The sequence below is a fragment of the Triticum urartu genome, chromosome 2A, assembly GCF_056163025.1.
Source record: "Triticum urartu cultivar PI428250 chromosome 2A, HENAU_Tu73, whole genome shotgun sequence".
In the NCBI taxonomy this organism is placed as follows: Eukaryota; Viridiplantae; Streptophyta; class Magnoliopsida; order Poales; family Poaceae; genus Triticum; species Triticum urartu.
In genome coordinates this window covers 59,436,698-59,458,208 of record NC_141874.1, presented here as the reverse complement: position 1 = coordinate 59,458,208, position 21,511 = coordinate 59,436,698, and positions in this window count along the sequence as shown.

Here is a 21,511-nt window from a genome sequence, read left to right as displayed (position 1 = left end):
CTGACTTGATCAAACTTTGTAATGTAGCATGAATAGAGTTTGAGACAAGAAAAGCATAGATAGCTAGAGAAGGTTCTTAGGCATTCTTGTCCATCCACTTGGCAAAAGAAAAAGGAACCGGACAATCAAAACAACAAGTGGATGTCCTCGAATGAGTAAATTATGCAATCAACATGCTCACACAATAAAATGGCAAATGAAATATGTGGAAAAGCATGCACAACCAATTCTAGCATCTATCAAGCAATTGGCGATGACTAGGTTATCTATTTATGAGTATATTGACTTAGGAGTCAAATGAGAACATTTGATCATAGGTCATACTCATCGTTTAAGCACAAGTGAGGTTACCACTTTTACATAAAGAGTTGTTGTGTTCACACCATTAGAGTTGCTTTAGCTCAATTCTTAGAGTAAAGCTCCCCCTAGATGTGAGATCCCCCTAAGAGGGATGAACTAACCTTGGGTTTTGTCAATGATGACTTCATGTAGGTGTTGAAGATGTGGATTCTCAATGTTGATGTAGATCATTTGGAGCAATCCTTTGGAGTGAGTTGCACTTTCAATACCTACACGGGTTGGTCCCACAAGGAACAAACAAGGATATCCATAGACATAGAGTGATGCACACAGAAGATGATGTCTATGAAAGCATTAGGTTACCTTGTCCCTTGTCTTACCAACAAGAGGGTGTGTGACTCCTTGAACTAGTGCAAGATGTGGAAGTTGATTGCACTTGTGCTTGCCAAAATGATAAGAGTGAAGTATGTTGACGGAGTCACCCTCAGGAACTCTCTCGTTCTTCTTCTTCGGGATCCACATCATCTTGATGGGAATCGTTGAAGTTGTAGTCGTACTTGATGAAGTAGAACTTGATGTAGTCTTGGGAACCCACTTGACCAAGGCCTTTGGTGCTTCTTCAAATGCATCAATTTCCTATTGAAGCTTATCCTTGCCTTTTTGCTCGTGGTCTTGTGGTGGAAGATCATCTTGAGCTTGTGTCCCTTTGAAGGAAGTAGGATCATACTTCTTTTGTTGAGGGACAAACTTCATCTTGGGGTATTGATCTTCTTCCCACTCAACTCCATTGGCATTGAACTTTCGTTCAAAACCAACACCTTGGTTCTTCCAGTGCCTTCCTTGCTTGCATACAATTTCCTCGAATTGCTTACTCCCGGCAAGGCTCTTGTAAACACCTTTCTCTATAATTCCCTTCAATAAGCTATTTTATTTCTCAAGTGTAACTTGGCTAAGAGAATCATTAGTGGAATCAAGAGAACTACTAGAAGCAACAACATTGGATTTAGCATGATTATTGTTACTACTAGAGGAAGAATCTTTCTTGTTCTTGTTACTAGACTTGACTTGAGGCATGTAAGTGGATAAGAGTAAACGCTTGGCAATGTAAGAAGAACTTTTCTTGCGAAGATCATCATTGATTGCCTTTAAGAACTCATGCTCTTGCTCAAGGTTGAGCTTTTCAAAATGTAATTTCTCATGAGTCCTTAAAAGTTCTCGATGATCTCCTAAGATAGTTTCATGAGCTAACTTAAGAGTGTTTAGTTCTTTAGTTAGAAACTCAATCTTCTCCTTATCATTGTCATTCGTTTTATCTTGATTAGCATGATTAATTGACGTTTCATCATAGTAACTTAAGAGCGTTTAGTTCTTTAGTTAGAAACTCAATCTTCTCCTTATCATTGTCATTCGTTTTATCTTGATTAGCATGATTAATTGACGTTTCATCATAGTATTCATCACTAGAGTTGTCAACAAGTAAATCATCATCACCTAACAAGTCATCTTCATCACTATTGAAATCAACATACTCGGGGTGTGATACCTTTGGGCCTTTAGCCATGAAGCATCTTCCAAGTCCTTCATTTGGTGAATCAAATATGTCGTAGGAGTTGGTTGACACAAGTGCTAGACCGGCAACACCTTCATCTTGAGTATATTCGGAGTCGGAGTGATAGCTTCTCTTGGAGTGATTGTCGGAGCCGGATACCCATTCACCAACATGAGCTTGATGTCTTCATTTTGTGTAGCTCCTTGATGACTTGTCCTTCCTTTCCGAATCTTTTCTTCTCCGAGATGGTCTTCGTTCATAACGATCATCTCTACTACTTCTATCTCTTGATGGTGATTCTTCTCTTCTACTTCTTATTTTTGGAGAATCTTCTCTTCTCTTGTAGGGTGCCGTACACTCATTGGAATAGTGTCCGGATCTTCCACAATTATAGCAATTTCGCTCTCGACTAGAAGACCTTTTGTCATTGTAGGACCTTGACTTGGAAATTCTCTCTTTGCTTCTACTCTTGTAGAACTTGTTTAAGTTCTTCACCATTAGGCTCAATTCTTAATTGAAGGTTTGTTTCTCACTTGATGATGTGGGAGCTTCACATGAGGCTTTGTAAGCACCACTTGACTTGTTATGGAGCTCCTCCTTATCCTTGAGTGACATCTCATGAGCAACAATTCTTCCAATGACTTCCGTTGGCTTGAGATCTTTGTAATTGGGCATCATTTGGATCAATGTGCATACGGTGTCATATTTTCCGTCCAAAGCTCTTAGGATCCTCTTGATGATGAATTTGTCGGTCATCTCTTCACTTCCTAAGCCGGCGATCTCATTTGTGATAAGAGCAAGCCTAGAGTATATTTCAGCGACACCTTCACCATCCTTCATTTTGAACTTGTCAAGCTGACTTTGAAGCACATCCAACTTGGATTCCTTGACGGAGTTGGTACCTTTGTGCATATCAATCAAAGTATCCCAAATTTCGTTTGCATACTCAAGACGGCTGATTTTGTTGAATTCTTCGGGGCACAATCCGTTGAAGAGGATATCACAAGCTTGAGCATTGTATTGCAGCATCTTCAACTCTTCCGCGGTAGCTTCACGGTTCGGTTCTCTCCCATCAAAGAATTCACCTTGCAAGCCAATACACACAATAGCCCATACGGCGGGGTTATGTCCAAGAATATGCATTTTCATCTTATGCTTCCAACTAGCAAAATTAGTACCATCAAAGTAAGGACCTCTACGGTGGTAATTTCCCTCGCTAGACACCATACTCTCCTAGGTTGTGAAACCAAGGTTATGACGACTAAAAGCTATGGAAATCAAAGCAAATGGAGACCAAAGCTCTGATACCACTTGTAGGATCGAAAGTATGTCTAGAGGGGGGTGATTAGACTAGTTAACCAAATAAAACTTATCCTTTTCCCAATTTTAGTTCTTGGTATATTTTAGCAACTTTGGACAAGTTAAGCAATCTTAACACAATTCAAGCAAGCATGCAAAGAGTATATGAGCAGCGGAAAGTAAAGCATGCAACTTGCAAGAATGTAAAGGGAAGGGTTTGGAGGATTCCAACGCAATAGGAGACACGGATATTTTTGTCATGGTTCCGATAGGTGGTGCTATCGTACATCCACGTTGATGGAGACTTCAACCCACGAAGGGTAACGACTACGCGAGTCCACGAAGGGCTCCACCCACGAAGGTTCCACGAAGAAGCAACCTTGGCTATCCCACCATGGCCATCGCCCACGAAGGACTTGCCTCACTAGCGGTAGATCTTCACGAGGTAGGCAATCTCCTTGCCCTTACAAACTACTTGGTTCAACTCCAGAATCTTGTCGGAGGCTCCCAAGTGACACCTAGCCAATCTAGGAGACACCACTCTCCAAGAAGTAACAAATGGTGTGTTGATGATAAACTCCTTGCTCTTGTGCTTCAAATGATAGTCTCCCCAACCCTCAACTCTCTCTCACAGGATATGGATTTGGTGGAAAGAAGATTTGAGTGGAAAGCAATTTGGGGAAGGCTAGAGATCAAGATTCATATGGTAGGACTGGAATATCTTAGCCTCAACACAAGTGTAGGTGGTTCTCTCTCAGAAAAAGTAAGTTGGAAGTGTAGGTTCATTCTGATGGCTCTCTCCATAAATGAAGAGGAGGTGGAGGGGTATATATAGCCTCCACACAAAATCTAACCGTTACACACAACTTGCCAATCTCGGTGGGACCGAATTGATAAACTCAGTCGGACCGATTCAGCAAAGCTAGTGACCGTTAGGATTTTCGGTGGGACCGACATGCAACTCGATAGGACCGATATGGTTAGGGTTAGGGCATAACGTAATCGCGGTGAGACCGATTACACAAACTCGGTGAGACCGATTTTGGTAATAAGCTAACCAGAGAGTTGGTTAGGTAAACTCAGTGGGACCGATCGCTCATCTCGGTGAGACCAAAACGTTATGAAGGGGAAACAGAGAGTTTACATTGCAATCTCGGTGGGACCGATCGCTCATCTCGGTGAGACCGAAACGTTACAAAGGGAAACAGAGATATTACAATCCCATCTCGGTGAGACCGAGATCCCTATCGGTGAGACCAATTTTCCTAGGGTTTGTGGCAGTGGCTATGACATCTGAACTCAGTGGCGCTGGATAGAAAGAATCGGTGGGGCCGAGTTTGACTTTTGGTTTAGGTCATATGTGAATGCGAGAAAGTAGTTGAGGGCTTTGGAGCATATCACTAAGCATTTTGAGCAAGAGCCTCATTAAGCAACACCTCATCCCTCCTTGATAGTATTGGCTTTTCCTATAGACTCAATGTGATCTTGGATCACTAAAATAGAAAATGTAGAGTCTTGAGCTTTGAGCTTGAGCCAATCCTTTTGTCCTTAGCATTTTGAGGGGTCCACTTTTCTCATCCATGCCATGCCAATCATTGAGCTTTCCTGAAATATTGAAATAGCATTAGCTCAATGAGCTATATGTTGTTAGGAATTACCAAACCACCTAGGGATAGTTGCACTTTCAGTGGTCTCCTACTGGATTGATACCTTGGTTCTCAAAAACTGAGGGAAATACTTACGCTACTTTGCTGCATCACCCTTTCCTCTTCAAGGGAAAACCAACACATGCTCAAGAGGTAGCAGGTACCGACTCAACAGGGACAAAGGGTGCGTCCTCCTAGGCTGGCAGGATCGTGCCAGCATTGGTGCCTCGGCGTGGCGGTGTTGATTGATACATCTCCAACGTATCTACTTTTCCAAACACTTTCTTTTATTTTGGACTCTAATTTGCATGATTTGGATGAAACTAACCCGGACTGACGTTGTTTTCATCAGAACAACCATGATATTGTTTTTGTGCAAAAATAGAAGTTCTTGGAATTGGACAAAACTTTACGGAGATTTTTATTGAATAAATATAAAATACTGGAACGAAGACCACCGAAGTGGGACCACCTAATGTCCATGAGACAAAAGGGCGCGCTGTGATGTCTTGTGGGGCCCAGAGGCGGCCGTCTGACCTAATTCCAACTCCATAAACTCCGTCTTCTCGAGAAAAAATGAAAGAAGAAGTTTCATCGCGTTTTATGATACGGAGCAGCCGCCACCTCCTGTTTTTCATTGGGAGGGCTGTTCTGGAGTCCGGTCGGGGCTCCGGAGAGGGGGATTCGTCGTCTTCATCATTATCAACCCTTCTTCATGAACAATTCCATGATGCTCATCACTGGGAGTGAGTAATTCCTTTGCAGGCTTGCTGGACAGTGATGGAGATGGATGAGATTTGTCCTATAATCGAGTCAATTTGTTAGGGCTTGATCCCTAATATCCACTATGTTCTGAGATTGATGTTGCTATAACTTTGCTATGCTTAATGCTTCTCACTAGGTCTCGAGTGCCATGATTTCATATCTAAACCTATTATGGTTTCATGAATATAAGTGAGTTTTAGATCCTATCTTGCAAGTTGTATGCACCTATTACGTGTTATTATCCATAGACCCCAAGGTGACAATAACTGGGATTCACTCCGGTGATGACCATAGTATGAGGAGTTCATGTATTCACTATGTGCTAATGCTTTGATTTGATTCTCTATTAAAAGGACGTCTTAATCACCCTTAGATTTCCTTATGGGCCCCACTGCAACGCGAGGGTAGGACAAAAGATGATAGGCAAGTTCTTATTATAAGCATGTATGACTATATATAGAATACATGTCTGCATTGAATTGATGAATTGTAGCTATTGTATATCGCTCTAGGTTGTGGCTGTTGCTTGATGAGTATCATCCATACTAATATCCATCGCTGATCCATTGCCTATGCTTTGCTCATATTGTCTTCACTAAGTTACTACTATTGTTGCTACAATTATAATTACTACAAAACTGCCACTGTCACTGTTATTGTTACTATTTCTAATGTTACCGCTACTATCAAACTATCATACTATTATGATATTAAACTCTTTGCTACAGAGAAATAACTTTTCAAGTGCGATTGAATTGACAACTCAATTACTAAGGCTTATAAATATTCTTTGGCTCCTCTTGTGTCAAATCAATAAATTTGGGTGAAATAGTACCCTCAAAGACTGTTGCGATCCCCTTACTTGTGGGTCATCATTGATCAAAGGATTCATCGCGGTGGACAAGATGGAAGAGGTGCTATGTGTGTGGGTGTGTTTATTTTCTTTGTTGGTTGACTAGCTGAATTTTGGCAACTCACTATGACAAGTTTGTATTGGAGACTAACCTGGATTTGTGATGCTTATAGTTGAGTCTTGCTATATGTAAATGTATCTAAATTTGCTCCCGTTTCGTCCAACAGATAATGAGAACGAGAGAAAAATTCTAAATTAGGCAAGACATCATGAAATTACACAAATTTGATGGAAATGCATTCATTAGTTTGAATTTTTTTTAACTTGAAATATGTCAATTTCAAAATGAGAACGACTAAGGCACATTCGACTAGTTCTCCACCTGTTGTTGCTAGTCGTCGAGTCTAGATCATGTAACCCAGTTTCATTGTGTTATTTGCATTTTGTTTTACTTGGGTTGTCATTGTGTATTGTTCACTGTGAACTTCACTAAGGTTCTCACCGAGGTCGACTCCATGAAATGCATAACATCATCGGCCCCTGCCTCTTTGATGTCTACTATGCAACTTTATTCTTGTAGACTCGTGTTGGGCCTCCAAGCGTAGAGTTTTGTAGGACAATAGTAAGTTTCCCTCAAGTGGATGACCTAAGGTTTATCAATCCGTGGGAGGTGTAGGATGAAGATGGTCTCTCTCAAACAACCCTGTAACCAAATAACAAAGAGCCTCCTGTGTCCCCAACACACCAAATACAATGGTAAATTGTATAGGTGCACTAGTTCGGCGAAGAGAGGGTCATACAAGTGTGGTAATGATAGTAGATATTGATTTTTGTAATAGTAGCAATACAAAACAGCAAGGTAGCAAGTAACAAAAGTGAGCACAAAACGGTATTGCAATGCTTGAAAATGAAGAATCACTCCAAAGTTCCTATCTAGCGGAGAAGATAAGAAGAAATTGTTTGTAGGGTAAGAAAGAACCTCAAGGCTATTCTTTCCGATCGGTCTATCCTAGAGTTCGTACTAAAATAACACTGAGCTATTCTTTCCGACCGATCTAACCAAGAGTTCATACTAAAATAACACCATATGATACACATCAACCAACCTTAATGTCACCTAGATACTCCAATGTCACTGCGAGTATCCATGAGTTGATTATAAGATATGCATCAAACAATTTCATATTCACAATACTCAATCCAACACAAAGAACCTCAAAGAGTGCCCCAAGATTTCTACCGGAGAAACAAAGACGAGAACGTGCATCAACCCCTGTGCATAGATTACTCCAATGTCACCTAGGGAATCCGCAAGTTGAGTGCCAAAACACATATCAAGTGAATCAATATGATACCCGGGTATACATAGCAAGACATACATCAAGTGCTCTCAAATCTATAAAAGTATTCAATCTGATAAAATGAAATCTCAAAGGGAAAACTCAATTAATCACAACAAGATAGAGAGGGAGAAACAACATATGATCCAACTATATTAACAAAGCCTGCGATACATCAACATCGTGCCAACTCAAGAACACGAGAGAGAGATTAAACACATAGCTACTGGTACAAACCCTCAGCCCTGAGGGTGGACTACTCCCTCTTCATCATGGTGGCTGAGGGAGTCCTGGATTAGGGGGTCTCCGGACAGCCGGACTATATCCTTTGGCCGGACTGTTGGACTATGAAGATACAAGATTGAAGACTTCATCTCGTGTCCGGATGGAACTCTACTTGGCGTGGAAGGCAAGCTAGGCAGTACGGATATAGATATCTCCTCCTTTGTAACCGACCTTGTGTAACCCTAGCCCCCTCCAGTGTCTATATAAACCGGAGGGTTTTAGTCCATAGGACAACATACAATCATACCATAGGCTAGCTTCTAGGGTTTAGCCTCTCCGATCTCGTGGTAGATCAACTCTTGTAATACTCATATCATCAAGAATAAATCAAGCAGGACGTAGGGTTTTACCTCCATCAAGAGGGCCTGAACCTGGGGGCTACTGTCGGAGTAACCGACCACGGGTACCCCGAAGACGGCAAGACGACATTTCAAGACATCGGGGCTGGCAAAGCCCCTCAGTCCGACTGCCCGGCCGCTTCCGCCGGCTCCCCAGCCGGCTGCCGGCTGCGCCTACCAGTCGGCTGCCGACTGCGCCAACCAGCCGGCTGCCGACTGCAGCCCGACCCGACACCGACAAGACCCCGACGGGACGGCCATACCACAGATGAGACAGCTGTACCACGACGCCATCATCTACAGTGTACCTGTCCCCTTGGCACTATTCTATAAAGTGCCCAGGGGACAAGCATGACAGGCACCACACCTCTCATGGGCATGGTGCCCCATGCCTAGCCCATGCCACTAACTAGCTTACATCCTAAGCTACCTCACACTATAAAAGGAGGCACACATCCATCCATCCGGGAGATAGACACTCACGGGCCCAAGGCCTAGCATATACGCAAGCTAGCAAGCAAGCTAGCTAGCAACCATCCATCCATTCATACACACATGGAGACAAGCACACTCACGGCCACAAGCCATAGCCATGCATGGCCGGCCACTAGCATGCCTCATACAGGCATATACGAGGCCAGATGCCTATGGCACTGACCTCAGATACAGCTCTAGGAGCAACTCTGTACCCGATATACTAGATACACTCAGACATGCAGCAGTAGGAGTATTATCTCTCCGGAGAGCTCCGAAGCTGGGTAAACTACCGCGTGCTACTTGCATACCCGCTCCTGGTCCTATCAGCAGCAGTCTTACCCACACACTAAGCCCTTGTGGCATATGTCGTCTTGCAACACCCCCCGTGAGAATACCACGACATTTGGCGCCCATCGTGGGGCGGTACTACTACTACGCTACCACGCTGCTGCTGGTTTCGCTATCCGGGCGGGACCCTTTTTTCTTCGTCGCCTCCGCCACGGCGTCGCGCCGTCTCTCCGGTAGCGCTCGGGGGATCGACATCGACCCGCCCCCGGAGCGGCCGCGAGGGGTGGCGCGTCCTCGCCGTCGGCCTCTTCATCTTCATCACCGCGGCGTCGCGCCGTCTCTCCGATAGCGGTCGGGGGCTCGACATCGACATGCCCCCGGAATGGCCGTGAGGGGCGGCGTGACCTCGCCATCGGCCTTGCCTTCGTCATCACCACCGTTGCGACGCCGGCTGTCCGTCCGCGCGCGCGCCGCGCGCGGGGCCTCGTTTCGATCGACCGTGGCCATCCACGCGGCACTCGGGTCTACTTCTCTCCGCGTTGCGCCTTGCTTTGGCCGGCGCACGCACGCTCACTCCTCCAAGTATCATGTGGACAAGCTAGCTAGATACAAGTCAATAGCGGTCAAACCATTGGCCATACATACATGCCCCAGATACGCCCACTCCACGCTGGCCCAGCCGCTCCATGGCCAGCCGCCCGCCTGTTCCGCCTGCATCACGCCGTCCTGCCACTGCGGGTCGCGTCCTTTGCCCCGTACGCTCACGCGCGGCCCCGATAGCCTTTGCTGCATCGCCTCTACTCTCCTCCGCATCTCCGTCTGCGTCGCGCGCGTCCACAGCTGGTTGCCGCGCCCGCGTTCGACCTCGCGCCGCCCGAGTCAGTGCTGGTTCGGCCGCGCGCTGCTCCGGCCCGCTTCACCTGCTCCAGTTGGCTCCACTGCACTTGGCCGCCGGCCCGCTGTCGTGCGTTTCGCTCCGGCTTCGCCCGAGCCCGCCGGCCCTGTGACGGCTCCTGCTCCGCCCACCACCCGGCCGGCCTGGCCGGCTCTCGCCGTTCTCCTCTGCGGCGCCCCGGCTCCCCCTGCCGCGTTCCAGCGTCGGTTCGCACTCGCAGCCGCGGCCGGCCCGGCCGCGTCCGCGTGCGCCGGCTGCGACCGCCCGCCGACTTCGCCGCGACCCGGACGGTCGGCTTCGCCGCCCGCCAACTCCACCGCGACCCGGACGGCCGGCTTCACCGCCGCCGACTTCGCCGCGACCCGGACGGCCGGATTCGCCGCCCGCCAACTCCACCGCGACCCGGACGGCCGGCTTCACCGCCGCCGACTTCGCCGCGACCCGGACGGCCGGATTCGCCGCCCGCCAACTACACCGCGACCCGGACGGCCGGCTTCACCGCCGCCGAATTCGCCGCGACCCGGACGGCCGGATTCGCCGCCCGCCGACTTCGCCGCGACCCGGACGGCCGGTTCACCGCCCGCCGACTTCGCCGCGACCCGGACGGCCGGCTTCACCGCCCGCCGACTTCGCCGCGACCCGGACGGCCGGCTTCGCCGCCCGCCGGCTCCGCCACCACCCGGTCGGTCCTGCCCCCTGGCCTCTCTGCGCTCCCAGGCCGGCTCGCGTTGCTCAAACTGCTGCGGCCGGGCGCTGGTTCAAAAGAGACGAGTGGGATGCCGGCGGAAGAAAATTAGGCCGGCTTGAAAAAAAAACGAGGCCGAGTGCCCAATCCGGCTGAGAAGAGGTCGGATGCCTAGCCAGCTGACTAAAAAATTGTGTGCACGTCCAGCTGTCCACAGCCGGCTAATGATAAAAAGTCTTCGTCCGGCTGCAGTCGTCCGAAGAGAAAAAAAAACATATGTCCGTCCGTCCGCCTACTTCGACACTCGGACGGCCTGACGTGACCCGGCCTGCCTGCCCGCGTCAATGTGTGGCCGGCAGGAGCGCCGACCCGTTTGCTCGTCTACCTCGACGCCGGCTGCGCCAAGCTGGCCCAGCCGTCAAGACCTCCTCGAGCGCCCGAATCTCGGGGGCTACACCCAGCGGGTGTGCTGACGCGCCCCCGCGAGAGAGAAGACAAAGTAGTCGCCAGGAGATCCGGCCCGACTGCTCAGCAGTCAGCCCGAATCTCGGGGGCTACACCCAGTGGGTGCGCTGACGCGCCCCCGCGAGAGAGAAGACAAAGTAGTCGCCGGGAGATCCGGCCCGACTGCTCAGCAGTCGGCCCGAATCTCGGGGGCTACACCCAGCGGGTGCGCTGACGCGCCCCCGCGAGAGAGAAGACAAAGTAGTTGCCGGGAGATCCGGCCCGACTGCTCAGCAGTCGGCCCGAATCTTGGGGGCTACACCCAGCGGGTGCGCTGACGCGCCCCAGCGAAGATTGCAGACAAGAGAAGAGTTTTGTCCGGCTGTCAGCAGCCGGCAGAAGAAAAAGGGCGTTGCAAGACGCCTCGCCGCCTGGCCGGTCGAGCCTGACCGGCCGGGCGAAGGCTTCACCCAGCGGGTGCGCCGACGCGCTCCGCGAGCGCCGAGTCGTGCTCCGCGAGCGCCGAGTCGCGCCGGCTGTCTCCGACGACCGCGACTACACGAAAATCAATGTGAGCTCCTCACCCGCATATTTTTTGCACCACGCAAGCATGGATAACCACGAGCGATGCTCGGGGGCTGTCTCTGCATTTTATTTCAGTAGCGTCACTGTTTGCCCCAGCGCCAGCCAGAGTTGGCCCGGGGGCTGGCCGCTTGGCCTGAGACATTAGTTCCCGCAGACGGCTTAGTACCGTGCGTGGTACCAAAGGCCCACTCTTAGTCAGAGACCGCAGAGCGGCTGTCCGACTAGCAAGAGTGAACGCTGGAGGCCACCCACGAGAAAAACGTCCGGGAAGAAAAACGGTTCGGGCGACCCGGTCGTTTCTTTTATGAGTATCTACTCGGTTGAATCTGCTCCTAGACTCTGAGTACTGTACACTCCACTTCGCGGCCCACTCTCAGCCACAGACTGCAAAGCGGCTGTCCGGCAAGCAAGAGAACAAGCCAAAGAGTGGAGGGAACACGAAAAAGATTGAAGGGGGCTCGGACGAAACCGAGTCGGCACCCTCCGCATAAAACTTCCAATACTAAAAGCAAGCATATGATATATTTGCGTGGACTAACTTTGTCCTTTTTTATGATCATTTCCATGAACATTTGCCAAAAAACCTCCGCCCAACTTTGCCAAGTTGCCCGGAGGCTTGGGGGCTACTGTCGGAGTAACCGACCACGGGTACCCCGAAGACGGCAAGACGACATTTCAAGACATCGGGGCTGGCAAAGCCCCTCAGTCCGACTGCCCGGCCGCTTCCGCCGGCTCCCCAGCCGGCTGCCGACTGCGCCTACCAGCCGGCTGCCGACTGCAGCCCGACCCGACACCGACAAGACCCCGACGGGACGGCCATACCACAGACGAGACAGCTGTACCACGACGCCATCATCTACAGTGTACCTGTCCCCTTGGCACTATTCTATAAAGTGCCCAGGGGACAAGCATGACAGGCACCACACCTCTCATGGGCATGGTGCCCCATGCCTAGCCCATGCCACTAACTAGCTTACATCCTAAGCTACCTCACACTATAAAAGGAGGCACACATCCATCCATCCGGGAGATAGACACTCACGGGCCCAAGGCCTAGCATATATGCAAGCTAGCAAGCAAGCTAGCTAGCAACCATCCATCCATTCATACACACATGGAGACAAGCACACTCACGGCCACAAGCCATAGCCAAGCATGGCCGGCCACTAGCATGCCTCATACAGGCATATACGAGGCCAGATGCCTATGGCACTGACCTCAGATACAGCTCTAGGAGCAACTCTGTACCCGATATACCAGATACACTCAAACATGCAGCAGTAGGAGTATTATCTCTCCGGAGAGCTCCGAAGCTGGGTAAACTACCGCGTGCTACTCGCATACCCGCTCCCGGTCCTATCAGCAGCAGTCTTACCCACACACTAAGCCCTTGTGGCATATGTCGTCTTGCAACACCCCCCGTGAGAATACCATGACATACCATCCGCCTTAGACGCACAGTTCGGGACCCCCTACCCGAGATCCGCCGGTTTTGACACCGACATTGGTGCTTTCATTGAGAGTTCCTCTGTGTCGTCGCCGTTAGGCTTGATGGCTCCTACTATCATCGATAGCGATGCAGTCCAGGGTGAGACTTTTCTCCCCGGACAGATCTTTGTGTTCGGCGGCTTCGCACTGCGGGCCAACTCGCTTGGCCGTCTGGAGCAGATCGAAAGTTATGCCCCTGGCCACCAGGTCAGGTTTGGAAGCTTAAATTACACGGCCAATATCCGCGGAGACTTGATCTTCGATGGATTTGAGCCCCTGCCTTGTGCACCACGCGGTCACGATGAGTACGATTTAGCTCTACCATCGGACCGTATTCAGGAGATCGCACCGAAAGCACCGGCAGCCGCTCCGAGCCTCAATTCGGAGTCAGTTGCGCCATCCATGGACCGTTGGATAGATCCCGTCACAGAGGCCGTATCCTCAGCGGCGATCGAGCCGAATATCGACCTTACTCTTCACGAGAGCCGTGTTTCCAAACTGCCAGATCCTTCTCCGGCCACGGGCTCCGAACCGCATGTGCCCGTTCCTGTCGAATCCGATTGGGCGCCGATCATGGAGTTTACCTCCGCGGATATTTTTCAGCACTCGCCCTTTGGCGACATATTGAACTCATTAAGGTCTCTCTCCTTGTCAGGAGAGTCCTGGCCGAACTACGTCCGGCAGGATTGGGATGCGGATGACGAAGAAATTCACCGCCCACCCACCACCCACTTAGTAGCCACTGTTGATGACTTAACCGACATGCTCGACTTCGACTCCGAAGACATCGACGGTATGGACGACGATGCGGGAGGTGAAGAGGAACCACTGCCCACAGGGCACTGGACGCCCACTTCAGCACATGACGTATACATGGTGGACACACCAAAAGAAAACGACGACGAGGAACGGAAGGACGCAACGAAGGGTTGCCCCCTCGAGAAGCAGTCAAAGCAGCGGCGTAAGCGCCGCTCCAAATCCCGCCTCGGCAGAAACAACGATCATATAGACCCAGCGTTAGAGCAGGGTGAACCATCGCCGGACCACGGCAACACGGAGAATCAAACCGAACAACCCGACTCTGTCAAAGATAATAATCCGGACGACATCACACCGGACAGACACCCGGAGCAACAGAATGCCCATCAAAGGCTTGTCGCCACCGCGAGGAGTCTAAAAAAGCAGAAGCAAAGGCTCAAGGCTGCGCAAGACACGCTCAGAATCAGATGGAGTAAAGTAGTCAACACAGCAGCGAAGTACGGCGGTAATCGCCACACCAAGAGCTACCCAAAGCGGAAGTTGCTACCTGAATTCGATGAGGAGGCCTTAGATCCCCCGCAACCAAAAATTAAAACGGCCATCTGGCCGGATAGACGACCTCACGGCCAACATAGAGCGGCAAACAACACCGCACATAAGCCAATACGCGATCCACGCGAGGGCTTGCATCAAAAGGACGGCGCAACCAGATCCATCTATGGACCACGCAAGCGCGCTCCAGCATACGATGCAACACAACAAACATCCGAACACCATGGTACACCCAGATACAGGGGTGCCGCACACCCCCTATGTTTCATCGACGAGGTGCTGGACCATGAATTTCCAGAGGGATTCAAACCCGTAAACATAGAAGCATACGATGGAACAACAGACCCTGGGGTCTGGATCGAGGACTATATCCTCCATATCCATATGCTCGAGGAGATGATCTCCATGCCATCAAGTACTTACCCCTCAAGCTCAAAGGGCCAGCTCGGCATTGGCTTAAAAGCCTCCCCGAAAGCTCCATTGGAAGATGGGAAGAGATCGAAGACGCTTTTTGGGCAAATTTTCAAGGGACTTATGTCCGACCTCCGGATGCGGACGATTTGAGTCATATAACTCAACAGCCCGGAGAGTCAGCCCAAAAGCTTTGGAACAGGTTTCTTACTAAAAAGAACCAAATAGTCGACTGTCCGGACGCTGAAGCCTTGGCAGCTTTTAAGCACAGCGTCCAAGATGAATGGCTTGCCAGACACCTCGGCCAAGAAAAGCCGAGAACAATGGCAGCATTAACAAGCCTCATGACCCGCTTTTGCGCGGGCGAGGACAGCTGGCTAGCCCAATGCAGCACCAGCAACCCAAGTACATCTGAAGTTAGAGATGGAAACGGGAAATCACGACGCAGCAAAAATAATTAGCGCCGGAATAAAGAAGACAACCCGAAGAGCATGGCGGTAAACGCCGGATTCAGAAGCACTCGGCTAGGTCAGCAAAAGCCGCCCTCTAAAGGCGCCAGAGATGAATTGTCCAGCCTAAACAAAATTCTGGACCAAATATGTTAGATCCATAGCACCCCCATAAACCTGCAAATCATACCCACAGAGAATGTTGGGTCTTCAAGCAGTCCGACAAGCTCAACGCCGAACATAAGGGGCAGGATACACCAAGCGAAGACGAGGATGAGCCTCGCAAGCAAAGCACTGGGGAACAGAAGAAATTTCCACCATAAGTCTAAACAGTAAACGTGTTACACGTGATAAAGGGGAGAAATAAAGCGGCACTCCCAGATAAATATGCCCAAGGGCCTATTACCGCGGAGTTCTGCCACTGGCCGTCTCAACCGATCACCTTCGACCATCAGGATTACTTGGCAAGTATCCGGTGCGCAGGATGGGCCGCCTTGGTATTAGATCCAATAATTGACGGATACCACTTAACACGAGTCTTGATGGACGGTGGCAGCAGTCTAAACCTGATATATCAGGACACAGTCCGCAAAATGGGGATAGACCCAACGAAAATTTGCCACAGCAATACTACCTCTAAAGGAGTAATGCCGGGCTCAGGGGCTCATTGCACGGGCTCCCTGCTACTAGAGGTTATATTCGGCTTCCCCGATAACTTCCATAGCGAAAATTCAACCTTCCACATTGCTCCGTTCCAAAGTGGCTATCAAGCACTACTTGGACGTGAAGCTTTCGCTCGCTTTAATGCGGTGACGCTTCCCTCACGCTTAAAATGCCTGGTCCACGTGGCATCATTACAGTAAATGGAAATATTGAGCGATCCCTGCGCGCCGAAGAGAGTGCGGCTGCCTTGGCAGTCGCACACTAAAACGGCCTCATCAACTAAAGCATTCGATAGGTCGTCAGGACCACGGACATGGTTAGACGGGTCTGGCGCAGCTATACGTAATTCATACAGGTTTGATGGCCACACGCCTATTACAAATACAAGGGGCTCAACGCGCGCAGACAAGTGGCAATTTTTACTCACCTTGAATTGTACATGGTTTCTTTAAACCTACCTTTTTGCACGACAACTTTTCACCTAAGTTCCTCTCTTTTACAAATGACCATCGTGCTACACCCGTCCAGGATACGACACAACAGAGACACAGGCGCAGACGTGCAGCAGGGACCCATTCCAAGGATTCTTTTTAGATTAAGACCCTGCGTCAACCTTTTTTACTGTCTCTTGTTGATACACATCCCTCGGATTCTCGGTACAATTGAGAAGGATGCTGACGTCTTGGCATGTGGCCACGTCAGAATAATGCACGTACCTGGACACCAGGGGCTTCTTACAAAGGGCACTGTTTAGGCCCGGTTTACACCATAAAGACCGAATACCTTAGGGAGTGTTCGGCATCGCGAGTTTGGCCTTATATGCATCAGCTCCGAATCATGTCTTTGGTCAAATGTTGGGTTTGCCCGACTCCTGTGTTTTGCTGCCTTACGTTCCGCTCTATTGGCTAAGGCGGCACCAGGAGAACCACTGCGATTGTGCCCTGGTTCATCCGGACGAGCACCTTAGTAGAGAAAGCCGAAAACTGACTGTCATGATATAGCATGAGACTGGTCAACCACTCGATGATCTATCGGAATCTTAGAATTCCTCCGCCTTAACGAAGGACCGTTTCCTGGCCAGGCATTTACGCGCCCCGAATTCGGGTGAGTGCGGAGCCACCAGGGGCTATATAGTAGCCCCACTATCAAACTCCTCTAGCTAAGTGAAAGTGTTAAAGCATTATAGTCCGGTTGCCTAGTTCGCTGCGCTATCACCTCCTTAATAGGACCAAGACGTTGGATTAAATGTGAACACGCGTCTTCTGTGAACACCCCCGCATTATATGCGTGGGGGCTGAAACTGACGACTGCAATCTTTCAGGTTATATACATATATACATAAACGGCCGCACATGAGGCATCACAATACTTTCGGGCAAAAGTATAAATACAGCCTTGATAAAATTAATAAAACGTTGTTTTTACAATGGGAATACATGTCACTCAAACATAACATTCTTCGAGCACTGGGCCTCTATCGAACAAGCGCCCTCAAGAACTTCTTCAAAATAGTGCTCGGCAGCCACTCGGCCTATTGCCGAACCCTACGCCGCGACAGTGGTGGCATCCATCTCCGCCCAGTATATTTTGACACGGGCAAGGGCCATCCGCGAGCCTTCTATGCACGCCGACCTCTTCATCGCATTAATGTGTGGCACCGCACCAAGGAACTGCTGCACCAAGCTAAAATAGCTATTCGGCTTTGGCCTTTCCGGCCACAAATGATCCACGACAGACCTCATGGCGAGTCCAGACAATCTATTGAGTTTGGCCCATTCGGCAAGCTGATCAGTCAATGGAAGCGGATGCTCTGGAACGTTAAATTGCAACCAGAATAGCTTGTCCACTTCACGATCTGTCTGATCTCGGAAGTATTCGGCTGCATCGACAGTTCTCGCCGCTAAATCCAGATATGCGTCGGCCGAACTCCACAGCCGATCCAGAGGGGCATACCGCGGATCGCCGAACTTCCTCCGCAGCATAAAGGGCTTCCCAGCCACAATATCCACGGCTTCACGCAGTTCCTCCTTCTTTGCTCTCATTGTAGAGCGGGTGTCTTTGGTCGCCATTGTGGCCTTTTCAAGGTCCGTAGCCTTCACCCGGCTTTCTTCTTCAAGAAACTGGCAGCGGTCGGCAGTGTCTTTTAACTTCACAACCATTTTGGCCATTTTCTCTTTGCTCTCGCTATGCGCGGCCTTCTCGGCTCTCAACTCTTCGGCCACCTTCAAAGCGGCCGCATTACTACTCCTTGCTTGCTCCTTGGCTCGGGCAAGCTCCGCCCGCAAGGCCTCCACGGTGGCAGCTCCATCTGCAGTCACAACATATTAAAGATATTGGCATCACACTGCTCTTACTATGTGACATCCACTATAAATATCACCTACCCTGGGCCTCGTCAAGCCGCTTGTTAACAAGCTCGATGTCGGCATCTGCCGCATCCAGTTGCCGCTTTAGTTCGGTAACCCCATCGGTCCGGCTAGCCACCGGAGCTTCAGACACCTGCACATAACGGCAGTCTGGTTATTACCTGGAACTACGATCCTCTGTTCGCCGCCGTTCTCGATGACAACCAGAGTCTCAGGGGCTACTATCTACACAGGGCGCACCTAAAAATGTGCGGTACCACCACAAATGCATATCATTCCACGTACCTCAAAGCCCGTCAGTAGACTCATAAAGGCTTCATGCAACCCGTTTTCGGCGGACGAAATCCTTTCAATCACCGTACACATTAATGTACGGTGCTCTTCTAAGATAGTCGCTCGCTCTAGTAGACCCTTCAATACGTTCGACCGCATACCAGGTGGTGCCGGACTCTTTTGATTGCTCTCTTAAAGAGCCGGATACTGAGGGCTTCGGGTGACCATGGGATTACCTTCTGGCCTTGCCGGATCCGGAGAAACTCTCCGTGATGACACTTCAAGGTCGCCCGCTTCTTGAGCCAGGGAGTCCGGGGGAGGCGTTTTGCTCTCCATCATCTCCGGAAGAAGATCCCCCGAAGACGAGCTCTGCTGAGAAGGGCTCAGATCCGAACTGCATGATAGATGCTTTGGTTATCTTCCTCAGAAGTAAGGTAGTATATTTTCATTATTAAGTACTTTTTGATTACTTACAGCTCGTTAGATGGCTGATCCCCGCATGGACTTTGTGTGGCAAGAGCACCCTCCGAGGCAGGACCCTCTGGTGGAGTTTTCTTCTCCCGTTTGGAAACCTTGGTCTCCGGATCATCAGAGGTAGTCCTCTTCCTCCCCCGGGGCGAGGGAATGTCAGATTCCTTCCCTTGTCTATCCTCCCTCACAGAGGCGCTCGTTCCCTCGGTTGGAATAGGTAGCGGTGGGGGCCCGCTTTCGCCCTCTTTATTCCCCCCTTCATCTTCCTTTGAGGGCACCAAGTAAGGTGCTGACTCGAGCATCTTTTCCAGCACCGGATTGTCCAAGCCTTTAGGAAGGGGGCCGAACACCGGATCATCTTCGCCTTTGTTATCCAGTCCTGGTCAAAAAGCGATTCTTCAGAATGACATCATGATGAATGAAAGACAGTGTGTTCGGCTAGAGGATTACTTACTTGGGCCGCGGTGCGGTTGCTGCTCAGGCCCACATCCTCGGAGGTGTTCGGACACTCTATTTGGGGTCCAAAGAACAACTTGTACATCTCCTCATGCGTCAGGCCGAGGAAATTCTAAATAGCGCGCGGTCCTTCTGGGTTGAATTCCCACAAGCGGAGGGGCCGGCGTTTGCAAGGCTGGAATTGATGAACCAGTATGACTTGCACTACCGTAACCAAACTAAAATCTCCCTCGAAGAGATCCCGGATGCGGCTCTGCAGTATGGGTACATCCTTGGCTGGACCTCAGCTCAGCCCCCTGCTGATCCATGACATCAGTTGTGGTGGAGGGCCCGAGCGAAAGGCGGGGGAGGCTACCCACTTGGCACTTCTGGGAGCGGTGATGTAGAACCACTCCCGTTGCCATAATCCGGACACCTCTGTAAAGGAACCTTTTGGCCACGGAGCTCCAACAATCTTGCTTATTAATGCACCCCCGCACGCTGCATACTGCCCCTCCACCGTCTTCAACTTCACATCAAAGGTCTTGAGCCACAGGCCGAAGTGAGGGGTAATGTGGAGGAAGGCCTCACATACAACAATAAATGCCGAGATGTGGAGAAAGGAATTCGGGGCTAGATCGTGGAAATCAAGCCCGTAATAGAACATCAAACCCCTAATGAAGGGATCCAGAGTGAGGCCTAGTCCTTGGAGGAAGTGGGAGATGAACACGACGTCTTCATTGGGTTCAGGAGTAGGGACGATCTGCCCTCGGGCGGGCAGCTGATGCGAGACTTTGGCGGTCAAGTATCTTGCCTCCCTCAACTTCTTGATATCCTCTTCCGTGATGGAGGAGGGCATCCAACGGCCCTGGAGGCTGGATCCAGACATGATTGAAGGTCCGAAGCACCTGACCTGGGCTTTGGGTGTTAGAACTCGAGGCGGGGGAAGGATTCGATTGAGCACGGGAGGAAAAAAGTAAAAGCCTTGACCCTTTATGAAGAGGGTGAATATCAAGCGTCCTCCTCGTGGCCGTTTGGGACTTGCCTAAAATCTAGGAGTCCTAGGCGCGGTTGGGTTACCCACGACCGTATTGATGAGAATCCCGTAATAAGGGGGACACGATCTCTGCTTTGACAAGACGTGTCGAGAAACTACCTCGCGTTATGTGCGGGGCTAGTTAAAGAAAAACGGTTCGAATAATCACCGAGCCATGGCATGATGTCATGTTGCCAAAACGTGTCAGCAGATTAGATTTGTGGAAATATTATTCTCTCTACGGTGGTATGTGGAACTTATTTTGCAGGGTCGGACACTATCCTTTTATTCGAACTCTTCTGTGGTGTATCCGGAGGAGGAACCCGCCTTGCAATGCCGAAGACAACACTGCGCGTTGGACACATCGTCATTGAAGGCTGGTTCAAGGGCTACTGAGGGAGTCCTGGATTAGGGGGTCTCCGGACAGCCGGACTATATCCTTTGGCCGGACTGTTGGACTATGAAGATACAAGATTGAAGACTTTGTCTCGTGTCCGGATGGAACTCTACTTGGCGTGGAAGGCAAGCTAGGCAGTACGGATATAGATATCTCCTCCTTTGTAACCGACCTTGTGTAACCCTAGCCCCCTCCGGTGTCTATATAAACCGGAGGGTTTTAGTCCATAGGACAACATACAATCATACCATAGGCTAGCTTCTAGGGTTTAGCCTCTCCGATCTCGTGGTAGATCAACTCTTGTAATACTCATATCATCAAGAATAAATCAAGAAGGACGTAGGGTTTTACCTCCATCAAGAGGGCCTGAACCTGGGTAAAACATCGTGTCCCCTGCCTCCTGTTACCATCCGCCTTAGACGCACAGTTCAGGACCCCCTACCCGAGATCCGCCGGTTTTGA